This window comes from Solanum stenotomum, chromosome 9 (assembly GCF_019186545.1).
Source record: "Solanum stenotomum isolate F172 chromosome 9, ASM1918654v1, whole genome shotgun sequence".
Taxonomy (NCBI): Eukaryota; Viridiplantae; Streptophyta; class Magnoliopsida; order Solanales; family Solanaceae; genus Solanum; species Solanum stenotomum.
The window spans coordinates 49,239,831-49,254,384 of record NC_064290.1 but is presented as its reverse complement, the minus strand read 5'-3'; the positions used below and the strand labels follow the sequence as shown (position 1 = coordinate 49,254,384).

At 34.2% G+C, this 14,554-nt stretch overlaps 1 pseudogene; it reads left to right on the top strand.

Moving 5' to 3' along the window:
* The first annotated feature begins 219 nt into the window (after positions 1–219).
* The window catches only part of LOC125877619 (histone-lysine N-methyltransferase ASHH1-like), a 28,725-nt pseudogene continuing 14,390 nt past the window's right edge, over positions 220–14,554 (top strand).

Below are 14,554 nucleotides of genomic sequence, written 5' to 3'. Positions count from 1 at the left end.
TTTTTGATGGTTTACAGGCATTGGTAATTCTGTATATGAAAGATTTTTACCTTTGAATTATTTTGTTTTTTGAAGCACTTTTGTTGGTTCAGATTCTAGGTTGAAGGGAATTCATACTTTTAGTAATTTTTATTAATTCGTCGGTCACATTTTCATTTCTAGAACAGGAAGCACAAAATGGACTATTTTTAGTTGATATATAGGAATGCACACCCATTAATGGCTACTCCTTTTTCTTTTTTGGTTGTCTGTGTAATCTTGTGCTTGGATATGAAACTGATGAAAACCTTGTACTTTGTTGAGTTTTTGGAGTTTCCAGATTCCGCAAGAGGTTGGATAGATGTCGCATCAGGCAAAGACAACAATGTGGTACGCCTAAGTTCATGTTATTTGTTACTATTTCTCAAGCATGTTGTAAAATTTTAAAAATGTGATGTTGCATGGACTTACTCTGTGTTCTTGAGGAACTATTGTATTTCTAAGCTACTTGCTCCAAGCGGCAATAAGATTACGAGGGAAAGAGAGAGATAAAAGAAGATACATTCAAGGAGATCTTAGAAGTAGAAAGAAAGATGCAGTGGTCGTTCATTCTTTACATCATGGGATGCTTGGAAGCACATGAAATATTTAACACAACAGGATGTAAACTTAGAAAGAATGAAGAACAACATGCTTTTTGTTTCCCACTTGTGCACGACTGCACGTTAGAAAATGACTAAAGCTACCTCTAACTTTAACTTCTTGAGAGCAACATATATATTTGCCTGTATCATTCTCATGGAATGAATGCTTTTATTTGATGTTTGTATTACTAGATTAACACTTTGAGGTTGCATATATGGTTTCTTGGAGAAATTAAAACCAAAAGTGGTAGCATACTAGTATTGCTTCCCACCTCTGTGGAAATACAGACAATTGTGGAAGAGAATCGTAACTCTAACATGTGTGTAAGGCGACGTTATCAAAGGCAATTGTGCAAAAAAGCAATGAGGTCTATTGGAGCTTTAAGCTTAAATATATAATACGATTTTAATAAGGAAGCAAAAAAAAAAAATTAAAATCGAAGAATAATAACTATATGTTCAAAGGAATTAATTGTTTTTTTCACATTTAAGTGAATTTTATCATCTAGTGTTGCCTATTAAGGACCACACCCATTTGTAGTAAGGTATACAGCTTAGTGTCTTGATGACTGCATTGATGTACCAACTAAGCAAAATGCGGCGCTCAACCTGTTTTTCGCTCAACTTTAGAGCTTAACCGCACCTTTAATAAGTCTTTGGCAACACAGGTATGTGCATACAATTTGCTTTAGCTAATGCTTAAAGTAATTTTAGTCATTCCCTCTTTAGGGTAAACTTGATGTTTCCAACTCGCGAATTCAAGTGCTTATTTTCATTAACAGAGAATCAAATTGAATTGGAAGTCATAAGTTTTGTTAAGAATCTAAGTAACACGTTTAGTAGTGGTGGCTCTCAAATGTTGAGTAATCTTCTAGATTATGGAAAAACATTTTTACAAATTGTCCATATATACCAAACCATCCATTTTTATATAGAATTCCACTTGGAATATAATATGTTTGATATTTCTTTTATATCATATATGAATTTTAGTAGTCAAGATATGCGTAAGCTAATTGGGTACCATCATTATTAATCTATCAAAAGGAAAAGAAAACATAATATCTAACTTTTGGCGTTTGTTAAGTGTCCTATGGATAAAAGAAATGGACTAGTTTTGGACAATCCTCACCTCATGACGTAGATATTGGGGTAGTGTTATGTTTAGGTTCATTTTGTTACTATGATAGTAGAGTCAGATCCATCCTTATTTTTGGTTTATCTACTAGCTCTCAAATTGTATTGTTTATGTTCAATAATGAGGTATAATTTTCTAGTTTTGGACACCATAAGGGAATAAGTTTTGGAAACCACCAACAAAGTAGAAGGTATGACGTGCGAAGAGGAGAGGAGAAAAAAAGAAAAAGGAAAAGGAAAGAAGGAAAAATGTGGTAAATTTTTCTTTATTTTTTTCTCATGCTCTTTAAAAGAGTGCATCTCATTCTCTATGTCGGGTGGCAATAATACCGCTTCAAAATAGTATAAGGGGTTAATGAGACCCCACTATAGTTAAAAGGTCGTAATGAGCTAAAGCAAACTACTTTTAGGGTAATCTTATGTATATATTGTTGACGTGTCTAAATATCTTATGAAAGAGAACAAATTATATTTACTTACTTATGTTATCAACACGCCTCGTCATGTGCAAGCATGAACCATGCACATGCTTTTTGATAATGGGTTGTAGTGAGGCTTGAGTTCACCCCCTCTATATGCGCTGATACCATGTTGAATTGTGTAACCATCTCATCTAAAAATTTAAGATGTTAGATAAATAACACTTTATTTACTTATTTACGTATAACATATGATGCAAGAGAAAATAATGATAGGGACAAACAATGGTTCTTTTGAATAGAGTATTAAAATAACTAGAATAAGTGAAAAATATGAAGTATCGCGAAAGTTAAATTAAAAAATCATTTTAAATTTGTGATTTAGATGCAAAGATGGTGTTTAAGCTTCTAGTTTGAGTGTAGAGCCTATACTAAATTGGTAGGTTTTTATTTCCTATTTGACAAAGTTTCCTTAACAATGAATATATCGTATTGACAACAACACTTTTATTATTTATTGTGACTGTTTCAACGTTGAGCTCATGCATGATAAGTTACAAGTTTTAGTGGCAATTATTGCCTTGGTGCCTGTACTGAAGTTTTGCCTAAGCGAGACAAAGCATCCAGTTGCACTGCACTTAACCTCAAGGTTTAACGTAACAACTATATTTGTTGTGACCTTGGAGTGGAGTTCCAATATTCTTTAGGCAAGTCAAATTAGGAACCTAATTGAAGAATAATATTTTTTATAACCAACCCAGTGGTTTGGGCTTGGGACTTCCATGTTGGAGGTCTCATGTTCAAAACCCCTTGCCAGCGAAAGCAAGGGGTTTGCCTTCTGGGTCGAGCTAGTTGCACCGGGCTTTCCTAGTGCGGGTTACCTCTCCTAAATGGTTTGCGAGCTATTGCATAGGAGCGGGGTTTTTACCGTATGTGCACCCAAAGGATAGCAGTTGCAGGTTTCCCTTGTCATAAAAAAAAATAAAAAAAATAACCAAGCATGATTAATGACTCCATGCTACTGATCCTCTTTAGGAGAATTGATTTAATCATAATTTGACCAAATTCTACTACGAAAATGATGATTTGGATGTTTGTCTAGCTTCTTAGAACGTTTCTCTCCCATTTTCTTCTTTTTGCCATTCTTGTTAATTTTCTTAGTCATTGTTCCTCAATTGGGTGAACATTGGTTAAGAAAAGGTTTTACACCCCCATCAATTTTTAGACCTGGACCAATGCTTTTGCAATCAGATTTACATCTTAATATGTTTATCTACTTCAGATTAGCAAAGTGATCATTGAATAAATTGGATGTAATTACGTGGTTGTGTTGTTTAAAGAGGAAACAAATTTGTAGCTTTCTCATATGGGATTCAAGATGTTGTTTCCTTGGATGTTCCTCTTACCAGTTCAACAGATAGAAGCTAATTCTAGTAATCTCAAATGATCTTCTCAAGTATGGAGAACTTATCTTGGTAGACCTAGTTATTAGTGGTGATAACTAAATAAAAAAAGAAAAATTGACAATCCTACGAAAAAATGGAATACTATGACCAACACAGTAAACATAAAGCATTTGAATAGTTCATTATATTAAGTTGACAAAAAGATTTTTATAAACTAATTTTTTAATAAGTTTTTAGATTAATAGTTTTAAGTATGAAAAGGTGGAGAGAACTTTTGAAGGTGCAGAGATGATGAATTTATTAAGGTGAGGAGAAGCCTCCTATCCATTATTTTCTCTTGGTGCAACCATGAAGTCTCATGTTGTGTAGAAGATTAGGTGATTTTCTTATAAAACCATATATTTTATAGGGTTTTCCTTTAGGTATACTTCTTGTATTCCAATGCCTTTTGACCCAAACATTAATGAAATTATTTACCTTGTGAAAAGAAAGTGTAAAAATAAAAATTTAGTAAGGCATTACATCACATATGTGATATGAACGTAAGTTAACTTATTAACTTGAATGCTTGGATAGTGAATTTTCCATTCTAGGAAAGCCCTTTTTAGATTGATACAAAATAAAATAGATAAATATTATTAAAGAAAAGAGAGTGCAAGAATCAACATTTATTATTGATGAGTTGCAAGTCTTACTTGGTTCACAAATTATTTTCCTAGTATTTCTTACTTGGTTTTTAGATCCTAGCATTTCTTACTTGGTTCACAAATTATTTTCCTATTTAAGTCTTGCAAGTCTCAGTAACAGTTTCCTTGAGTGAAACTGGAAAAGATTAAAGAGTTTAGATCTAAAGATTATCGTTCCTGTATGATGTATTCTTCATTCCAAATGTGTTAGATCATTTATGTGTCACATGGAGTGATGATGACATGTAACAATGTGGATATGATTTTGTGTGACTCTGTAGACTTCTGAAATCATGAGAAGACAATACCCAAAGAACTGATACAACAATATACCTAGAGAACTAATGATAAAATTAAAAATTCTTTTTTTGATATGACATCAGAACTGGTGGTAAGATTAGTACAATAATTTGATCCTGAGAATGTATCATTGGGTAATGTTGTTGTTGGATCCTGAGAATATCGGTTGATAGCTGTACTAGTATAGAAAGACTAGTAAGTGAAGATATTAGTGTCTTTTGTTGAGTACATATATGAGTTTCATCATTTTTAGTAGACTCTGGTGCTATAAATGGTATCGAATTATTTAAACAAGTGATATTGAGTCAACACATGTCTAGACTAGACTACTTTTATTATTGCCCTTCATAACTAACTAGTTCAAAGCTGTAGTTCCTCAATACCTGATCTTTCTCAATAAAATCTGGCTTGTCCTCTCAACAAACGTGTGCTTATTGAAAAATGTAAATCATTGTTACACTCTTTTGGATTATATTGACTCCTTGCAGCTGGAAAGAGCTATAGTCATACAGGTTCTACTGTTCTAGCACCATCTTAGTGCTGATGTTTTTATTAATAAAATTTACGTATCGAAAAAGTGGGCTTATTTAATATCATTTTGGTTTGGAATGACAATTTTATGGTTTCTGCATTCAATTGTGCCTTTTCTTATCGAGTTACTTCACCTGCCCTTCCATCAAAACATGGATGCACACATCGATGGCATGGTGTATGTAATCATGTATGATATTTGATTGAATATTTGCTAAAATAATATTGTATAGTAATGTTTATGACTATATAATAAATGCAGACTCTTTGCTTATATACGTGGTTATGCATTGCAATATGTGATGTGAGGCTAAAAATACATATTTTTAATCATTATTTCCTCACATTTATTATTTATATTTGTCCTTTTTGAGCATGAATTTTATGGATTGTACTAAATTGTGTATTTTATGTGTAGAATTAAATTGGTGGAAAAATGAAGAAGTTTGGAGCTAAAACGAATTAAAGATGAAAGGTTGAAGAAGGAAATCAAACAGACAGCTTAATGAATTAAATTTATTAAAATAATATATTTATACATATGAGGCCAATGTGAACGAATTGCCAATTCAAATTGAATTTGGCTCGCTGCTGCCACGTGTCTATAGCTAACCGTCCCTCTGCCACCAACAATTTGAAGAAATCCAGCGAGCAATTGGAAACCCAATTTAATTGGGTTTTGTTTTCCTAATTTGTCTTGAACTTAATTATTTTATTTAGGGTTTCTTTGTCTATAAATAGGGCATGAAAAATTATTCTTTAAGAAGCCAAGAACCAAGATACAAGACACAATATAAATTTTCTTCTAGCTTAGGAACTTTGGAAGAGCCGCCGTGGAGGCCGGAGAATTGTGGTTTATTCTTTCTTCTCCTTTATTATTTATTTGTATTCGTGATTAATAAAAGATAGTTTAGCTATTGTTCTTAACTTTTTATGATTAACACAAGCGTATTTATTTTAATAAATTTTGATTGTGTTTTTGAGATAATGAGTAGCTAGCTTTCATAAATAGGGTTGTGGGAACCATGAGCGATTAACAAAGTATGAATAGTAAATAAGCAATTCTTGACTAGTATTTTGCATGCATTGATAATTCTTTCATTTAGAAGTCTTTTTAACGGTGGCCAACGTTAGAACTCGCCTTGTTACTACTTGCCGGACCAAGGAGGTGATTAACAAGAAAAGAATTATCAACATAGATTTAGTGTGATACTATCTAATAGGCTAGTGTCGATTGGTGCGAAGTAATAACTAAGCCAAACATCGATTATGATGTCTAATATGAGGTAAAGGTAAGGGTTAGTAAATTATACACACGTAGCCGGACCAAGGTGCGGGGTGAAATTCTCTAGATGCCGGACCAAGGATTTAGAGATACCTAACTTGTCACTTTGCATGTAATACACTAGAAAAGGATTACTATTATTAGAATTACTGCGTTATGAGCTTATGGGGAACACATTCCTAGTTACTTTTAATAATCTGAATATAAATAAATACTAAGTTCAAAGCTATCTTTTTATTGTTTGTTTATTTTATTTCATATTAAACCCCCCATTGTTATATAACGACTATCGAGTTAAATATTTGCTATTGACAATATTCTTCCATATTCTCTGTGGGATCGACCCCGACTCATAGTTGGGTAAATATATTGCATACGATCGTTTATATTTCTTTTCAAGAAGTATATTTGAACGTTATCAATATGCCATTCTATTAACATTAAGTAATGATGTCTATATAATAATGTTTATGATTGTACAATAAATGCAGACCCTTTGCTTATATACGTGATTTTGCATTACAATATGCCATTCTATTTACATCAAGCAATGATGAATTCTTAACTTTTTTTTTGAAGGTCCAACTGCCCGAAGGAGTAACACCATTTATGCATATTACTCAAAATGAATTTATATGGCGAAAGTGAGTTCAAATCCTTTCTTTGTTTCTTTTAATGATGATTTTCCTGCCAGTTAGTTGCATTCTTTCTTTTGATAATCCTTAAACTTTGAAGTTCATTTTCATACACTTGTTGCTTATACTTCTGAATTATTGTTACGTTGTCTACAATTGTGAGTACCACTTGGATGACATATTGATTATGGTCGAAACAGTTAGTTTGTGTATCTAAGATCTGTATACAATAACTATGCAAAAAAGATTGGGTATTGCATTATGTTAACATTACCATTTTTTTTTTTAAAAAAGAGATTGGTTATTGCCATTGCTTTCACTTTTAAGATAAAGCTTTCAAAAACCACTAATAAAAAAAGAGATTAAACTTCGATAAACATTGTATCTTTTTCCATGTTGTGCCAAGGATGCCATGGGAGTATGAATTCAATGACAAGAAAATGAGGAAACAAGAAATTTGAATTGCGGATTGTGATTATCTAGTCAAGCTTAAAAGGAAGAACTTTTTGTGAGTTGAAACTAATGTTGAATAATGCTTATGTTTCATTTTTTTTCTTTGTTCTATAAGATGAGATACAAAAAATTAGTTTCCTTTTGTGAAAGATAAATAAGTTCTTGTTTCATTCCTTAGAAAGTTTTTGTGTCCTACTTCTTATTATGTAGCTTATAGCATTTTGACTTCCAAACCTAAAGCTTCTAAATGATACATGCCTTGATTAGTTGACTTTGAGTTGGAGTTGAATGGTTTTCAATTATCATTGATCTTGGCTTTAGGTAGTGATTTTTAATTGCAATTTTCTTATGTCTAACAGGCATAAAAAACCGAGAGAAGAGGATATTGCTATATGTGAATGCAAGTATGATGCAAGTGATCCTAATAGTGCATGTGTAGGAAGATGTTTGGATTTATTAACAAACATTGAATGTACACCGGGATACTGTCTGTATGGTGACACTTGCAGAAATAAGGTAAATTAGATAATTCTCTTAATTAGTTGAACGTTACTCTGTTGTTTCTCTTTATTACTATACTTTTACAGTATGGATAGTGCACCAAATTTGTGTTACAATCATGTGTTGAGAAAGAGTGGAAGTAGTGGTATTTTAGAATTTTTATGATAAGCTCAAAAGAGTCCTGCCATGCTATTACCTTTCCTAATTATTATTTTTTCTTAAAAAAATTCCAACTTTGATCATTGATATGGGCAAAAGTACAACTTTGAGTTTGACATCCCAAACTTTGACATGATAAGGAGTAATAACAGTGTAGGACTGTTCTACTAAGTACCACCAGAAAAGGGGGAAGGGGGGGGGGTGTCCAAATTAGCTCAAAAGCTAATTGAGCACATGCATAAAATTTAAGAGGGCTCGTAAATAATATTGGTAGGTTACATTGATTTAGTGCTAAAGGTTGGGAAATCACATCTATCCATATTGGAGAGACCTCTAACTTGCTTAGGAAGGATAAAAAAAGAGTTGAAGAGAACTCCTAAAAATCCATGACTTAAGTTGGCGATTTTTTCAGCAGGTTTATTAGCCTCCCTAAAGCAATGACTAATATGGTAACCATGCTCTTCATTTAATTTACTGGCATTGATCTTCCACGGTGGGTCCCATTCTCTTTTAATACATATAGTTAACAACATGGAGTCTGTTTCAACCCAGACATTAGAGAAGCCTCTATTAGCATACCATTTAAGGCAATAAAGAAGAGCTGCCATTTTTGCAATGTTACTCGTGCTGGGTTCCAATTGATGCAGTAAGCAAACACGAGGTTTCCCAATGAGTTTCTGATCAGACCACCTCCACCACAACGGCCTTGAATGCAACTACCATCACCGTTGAGGTTTACATACATATTAGGAGGTTTTATCCACCTACCTATGGTAGTGGTTCTGTGGTGAATTTCGGCATCCAAAATGTAGTGTATATTTCTCCAAGACTCTACAATGTTAGCTTTGCCAAATTTCTTCTTAGTGCTACGCACAATGGTAAAAAGAATATTAGCTTTAGATTTGTATACAGAAGGCTTAATAGCATCAAATTCCTTAGAGCATCTTTCTCTCTATATCTCCCAACAAATAATTGGCAGGGGGGGGGGGGGAGAGAATGAATAACAAAATTAGCAATGGAGTTCTTTGTAAGAGTATTCTACTAATTGAGGATGCGGATTTTAAGAGTCCTATGGGTGAGTCTCACTCCCAGTGGACCTGCGATCTCACATTACAATTTTCTAGCATTTTACCCTAACAGAATAGGTGATTCACTGTTTTCAAGTTGTTGTTCTCATTAGTTGCAGCATAACAATGACATCCCGGGATAATATTGATGCCCTACTTAGACACTTTCTCATCTGTAGGAAAGCCATATTAAATGTAATGCTATTATTCCAGATCTTATTGGTGGTATTGTTGTGGTTTCTTTTCTTTCTAATAATATCCCAACCAGAGTGGAGAGTGAAGTGGCCAGAATTGGTGTTTTCCCAGATAGCTTTTGTCATTTGTGAGACCGTTGAGAATAATCCCCAAGTTGATGATATTGTTCTTTAGATCATTCGGGAGCTCTACTTGGACAATTACTAATAAGAACAATAATTAGCTTGATAGAGATATGCCCTTCATTGTTGGGGTAGAGCAAGTGCAAGGGTCCTAGAGCTGACCATTTATCAAACCAAAAATCAACATCTCCTCTTCCAACCTTCCAGTAAATATGTTGCTCCACCACTGACTTAACTTCACAGATGACTTTCCAATTTTGAGAGTTGCTAGAGGACCATTGAGTCTTTATAGGGTGTTGATTCTCGAGGTACTTAGCCTTCATGTAATATCCCCAAAGAGAAGAAGAGGTTCTTAGGTTCCACCATAGCTTAGCCTTGAAGTCCATACAAACATCTGAAATTTTCCTAAAATTATCACCACCTTATTCAAAGGGGTAGATCAAATTATCCCACGCAGTTCAGTGATGCTTTCCCCCAGAATCATTTCCACACCAAAAGATTTTTTTCAATGAGCTCAAGGGTACCTTTAGGAGGGTTGGTAGCACTCAGAAGATGAGTAGGGAGAGCTAGAATAATATGTCTTATTAAGGTAGCTCTTCCTCCAAAAGATTGCAATTTGTTGTGCCAACCTCTAATTTTATTAGTAACCTTATTGACAATGTCTGAGTAAGCCAATTTCTTCTTTCTAATGATAAGAGGACACCCAAGTTACTTTATTGGAAATTCTTGATATCTCATGCTAGTGTATCTTTTCAGTCTATTGATGATGATAAGACTAGATTTGGATTTCAGGAAGAAGCTACTCTTGTTCTTGTTGATCTATTGACCTGATATTTGTTCATACCTGTCCACAATGTCAGTGATTAGTTTGATATATCTCTTGCTACCATCACAAAAAATAATAGTGTTATCAGCAGAAGTTAAATGATTAATTTTAGGACTATTATTGCACATATAAAAACTCTTGTAAGCAGTGTGATTATGCAGATTGTTAAGCATTTGAGACAACAATTCAACGCTCAGAATGAAGAGGAAGGGGGAAAGAGGATCTCCTTACCTCAAACCCTTAGAAGAGTCAAAGAAACCATGACAACTTCCATTTACTACTACAGAATACCAGTTGTTGGAGATATAACTATGGATAAGGTAAAACCAATGCTCAGAGAAACCAAGATGCCTAAGAACAAGGCAGAGGTAAGTCTAGGAGACTTTGTCATAAGCATTAGTCATATCTAGTTTCATCACTACATTGCCCCCTCTGTTAGGTTTTCCAATATCACTAATAATTTGTTGGGCAAGAAGAATGTTTCCAGTAATGGCTCTGCCTTTGAGAAAGCTACTTTGATTCCTGCTCCCAAGGTCTAGCTCGAGTGGCAAAAGGTGGAGGATTTATGACTTAGGTCGCAGGTTCAAGCCCCACACCATGCAAAGAGAAGCCCAGTATTTGAGTGGAGAAGGGTAGAGGGGAGTGCCCATTATTCACCGAATTTAATAGACTGTGATTGGTTCAAAGTGTGACGGATCACAGACGAATTTCTCGGTTATCAAAAAAGCTACTTTGATTCCTGGAGATAATTCGAGGAAAGATAGAGGTCAATTTGTTAGTCAATATTTTAGAAATAATTTTACTAAAAATGTTACATAGACTGATAGATCTCAAATCAAAAAATGATTGGGGGTGATCAATCTTAGGAATAAGAATAAGACAAGTATGAGTATACAATTTTTTGGAAGGATATCACCTACGAAAAAAGCAGTCACGGCTTTATGGAGATTTGATGCAATGATGCTCTAAGTATTTTGATAAAAGTACCCACTTAGGCCATCCAGTCTAGGAGCACTATCGAGATCTAGAGAGAATACACAATCCAGAAGTTCTTTGAGTATTGGAAGGGTGCAAAACATGTCATTGTCCTCTTTTGTGATGCACCTATGAAGAATATTAAGGGAGCTATAATCAGGGTTAGTATTGTCATAAGTAAAGAGATTCTTGTAAAATCTGATAGCCCCTTCAGCAATTTTGTCATTTCCTTTTAGGCAGTTGTTGTGTTCATCCATAATTTTCCTAATGTTCGACCTTGTTCTCCTGTCTCTGATGATGTTGAGAAAATACGCTGTGTTGGAATCTCCTTCAAGCCATTTGACCCTAGCTTTTTGTTTGAGAATAGACTCTTGAAGTTCAAGAAATCTAGTGAATTCTGCCTTGAGCCTAGAGAGATCTCTCTTGTTATCTCCGGTGTTTTTGGTTACATTGTTGTCTTCAAGTGCTTGAATTTGGCTTTCAAGTCTCTTAGGTTCTTCGTAGAGGTCCCCAAAAGCTTGTCAAGACCAAGAACTAATAACTTTGTAAGTCTTGTTGATTTTCTGGTGAAGGATATACAGGGGGTTTCTATTGACTTCTTCATTCCAAGAGTTTTGAACTATATCCAAGAAGTCAGAGTGATCCTCCTATATATTCAAGAATTTGAAATATTTGATAGTGGGAGGCGTATCATTATTCATCTTAACAAAAGTAGAGCATGGTCCGAGCACGTTCTGGATAAGTGAGTAAAATTAGTAGCATTATACATATCATACAATAAAGAGTTATAAACAAGTCTATCCAATATTCCCCAAATATTGTTAAGGGGGTCTCTCTGTCGCACCAAGGAAATTTAGAACCTGAGAAACCTGCATCTTGAAGACCACAAGGCATTCAATGAAATCAAGAGTTTCTTCCATTTTATGAAGTCTTCTTCCAAATTTCTCATCACTGGATACCACCACGTTAAAGTCGCCTGTTGCTCCCCAAGTGTCTTGGATAATATTTGCTATAACTCTCAATTCTGCCCATAGGTTTTTCCTCAGCTCTGTGCATTTGGCATAGATAACTGAAAGGAAAAAAATTTGGTCAACATTATGAATAACTTTGAGAAAAACATGTTGCTCCCAACATGATGAAAACCAAGCTTTCTTCTAAATTTATCCATTTTATCACAAGCAACCATAGGTTCTTGTAGGCAGAGGAGAGGACAATGAAATTGTTGTTTAAAGAGGAGTAATATTTCCAAGGAACCGTTGGATCCTATTCCCCTAATATTCCATGATACGAAGCCAACCATTGGAAACATTAGTTGTAGGGGTTATTTGATTTTGAATATTGGTTGTGGCAACTTTGATGGTAATGTTAAAGCATCCTCCCAGATTGGAGGAGGTGAGATCCTCTTCAAAACATTTCATGAACATATCACAGTCTCCACCTCTAATGGTGAGGGACTTGGTGAAGAAATTTAAAAGTAAATTACTCGACTTCACAAATTTTGTAATAATATCTCTTGAGATTATCTTTCTTTGACAAAGTGACAATCAATCTCAACGTGCTTAGTCTTCTCATGAAATATTGGATTTGATGCGAGATGAAGGTGCGTTAGATTATCACACACAAGTTCCATCCGATCGATTTCTTCTACTTTTAGTTCTGTCAACAATTGTTTGATCCAAACTAGCTCACGGGTTGCTACTCGATATTTTGCTTTTGTACTAGATCGAGCAACCACACTTTGTTTCTTACTCTTCCACGACACCAAATTACCTTCCACTAAAACACAATATTCAGATGTAATACGTCTATCTAATGGTGATCCTGCCCAATTAACATCTGTATATCCAATGATATTCTTGTAACCTTGATCCTCAAAGAGCAGTCCTTTACTTGAAACTGACTTTATATATCGCAGAATACAAACAATTGCATCCTAATGACTTATGGGGGAAGTCATAAACTTACTAACAACACTTACGGAAAAGAGATGTCAGCTCTAGTTTTATAAACTTTACCCTACAAGGTAGAAAGATCGTTTCTGATAGAACCTCTGCTCAAGTAATGCCTCAAATCATTGGTAAGGGTATGAACTACAGCACATTTGCAATGAATAATTACATCATACACAAACAATAATGTTTAGATATAAACTCTTCAAACTTTTTCTGTTTTACCCTAGGGAAATGTCACCGAGACTTCCAACTCTTGAATAGAAAAATAATCTCTAAACTAAGAAAAAATGTTAAAATAAAGAAAACAAGATAAGTTCATATATCTAACTCTTCAATATGTATCTAGATATATCAAATGCAAAAACGAGTGTATTTTCAAAATCCAAAATAAAAAAAGTAAAATCGTACCAAAATTGGCTTTCGAAACGCACTCGTGCAGCACATCTGATGTTGATTTTGCTTTTGCTTTCTCGTTCTTCGCTTTTTCGTTATTTATTGTTTTTTTTTTACCGTATGCTTAAAAGGCTAGAAGGCGCAATGGAGTTTTTCTGGGAATAACTTTTTTCGAGAGGTGAACTTCGAAAATCAGTTTTGCCCTAAAAATTTGGGAAATCAAGTCATTTAGTTGAACTAGAAAACTATAAAGAAAGGGAGGCTAATTAAGGTTACGAAGTAAGGTCAGATGGTTAAGGAAAGCTTGGGTTATGCTAAGCGATTTCATAATCTAGGGTGTTAGTTAGGCTAAGCGAGCTTTCCTTAACCAGCTGACCTAACCAGCTAACACCTTAGATTATGAAATCGCTTAGCATAGCGTGAACTTTCCTTAACCAGATGACCTTACTTCATAACCTTAGCCTCCCTTTCTTTATAGTTTTCTATTTCGACTAAGTGACTTGATTTCCAAATTTTTAGGGCAAAACTAATTTTCGAAGTTCACCTCTCGAAAAAAGTTATTCCTAGCCAAACTCCACTGCGCCTTCTAGCCTTTTCAGCATAAGGTAAAAAAGAATAACAATGAATAAAGAAAAATTGAAGATCGAGAAAGCAAAAGCAAAATCAAAAGCAGATGCGCTGTGCGAGGGCATTTCAAAAGCCAATTTTGGTACGATTTTACTTTTTTGATTTTGGATTTTTAAAATACACTCGTTTTTGCATTTGATATATCTAGATACATACTGAAGAGTTAGATCTATGAACTTATATTATTTTCTTTATTTAACATTTTTTCTTAGTTTAAAGATTATTTTTCTATTCTAGTCTAGGAAGTCTCGGTGACATTTCC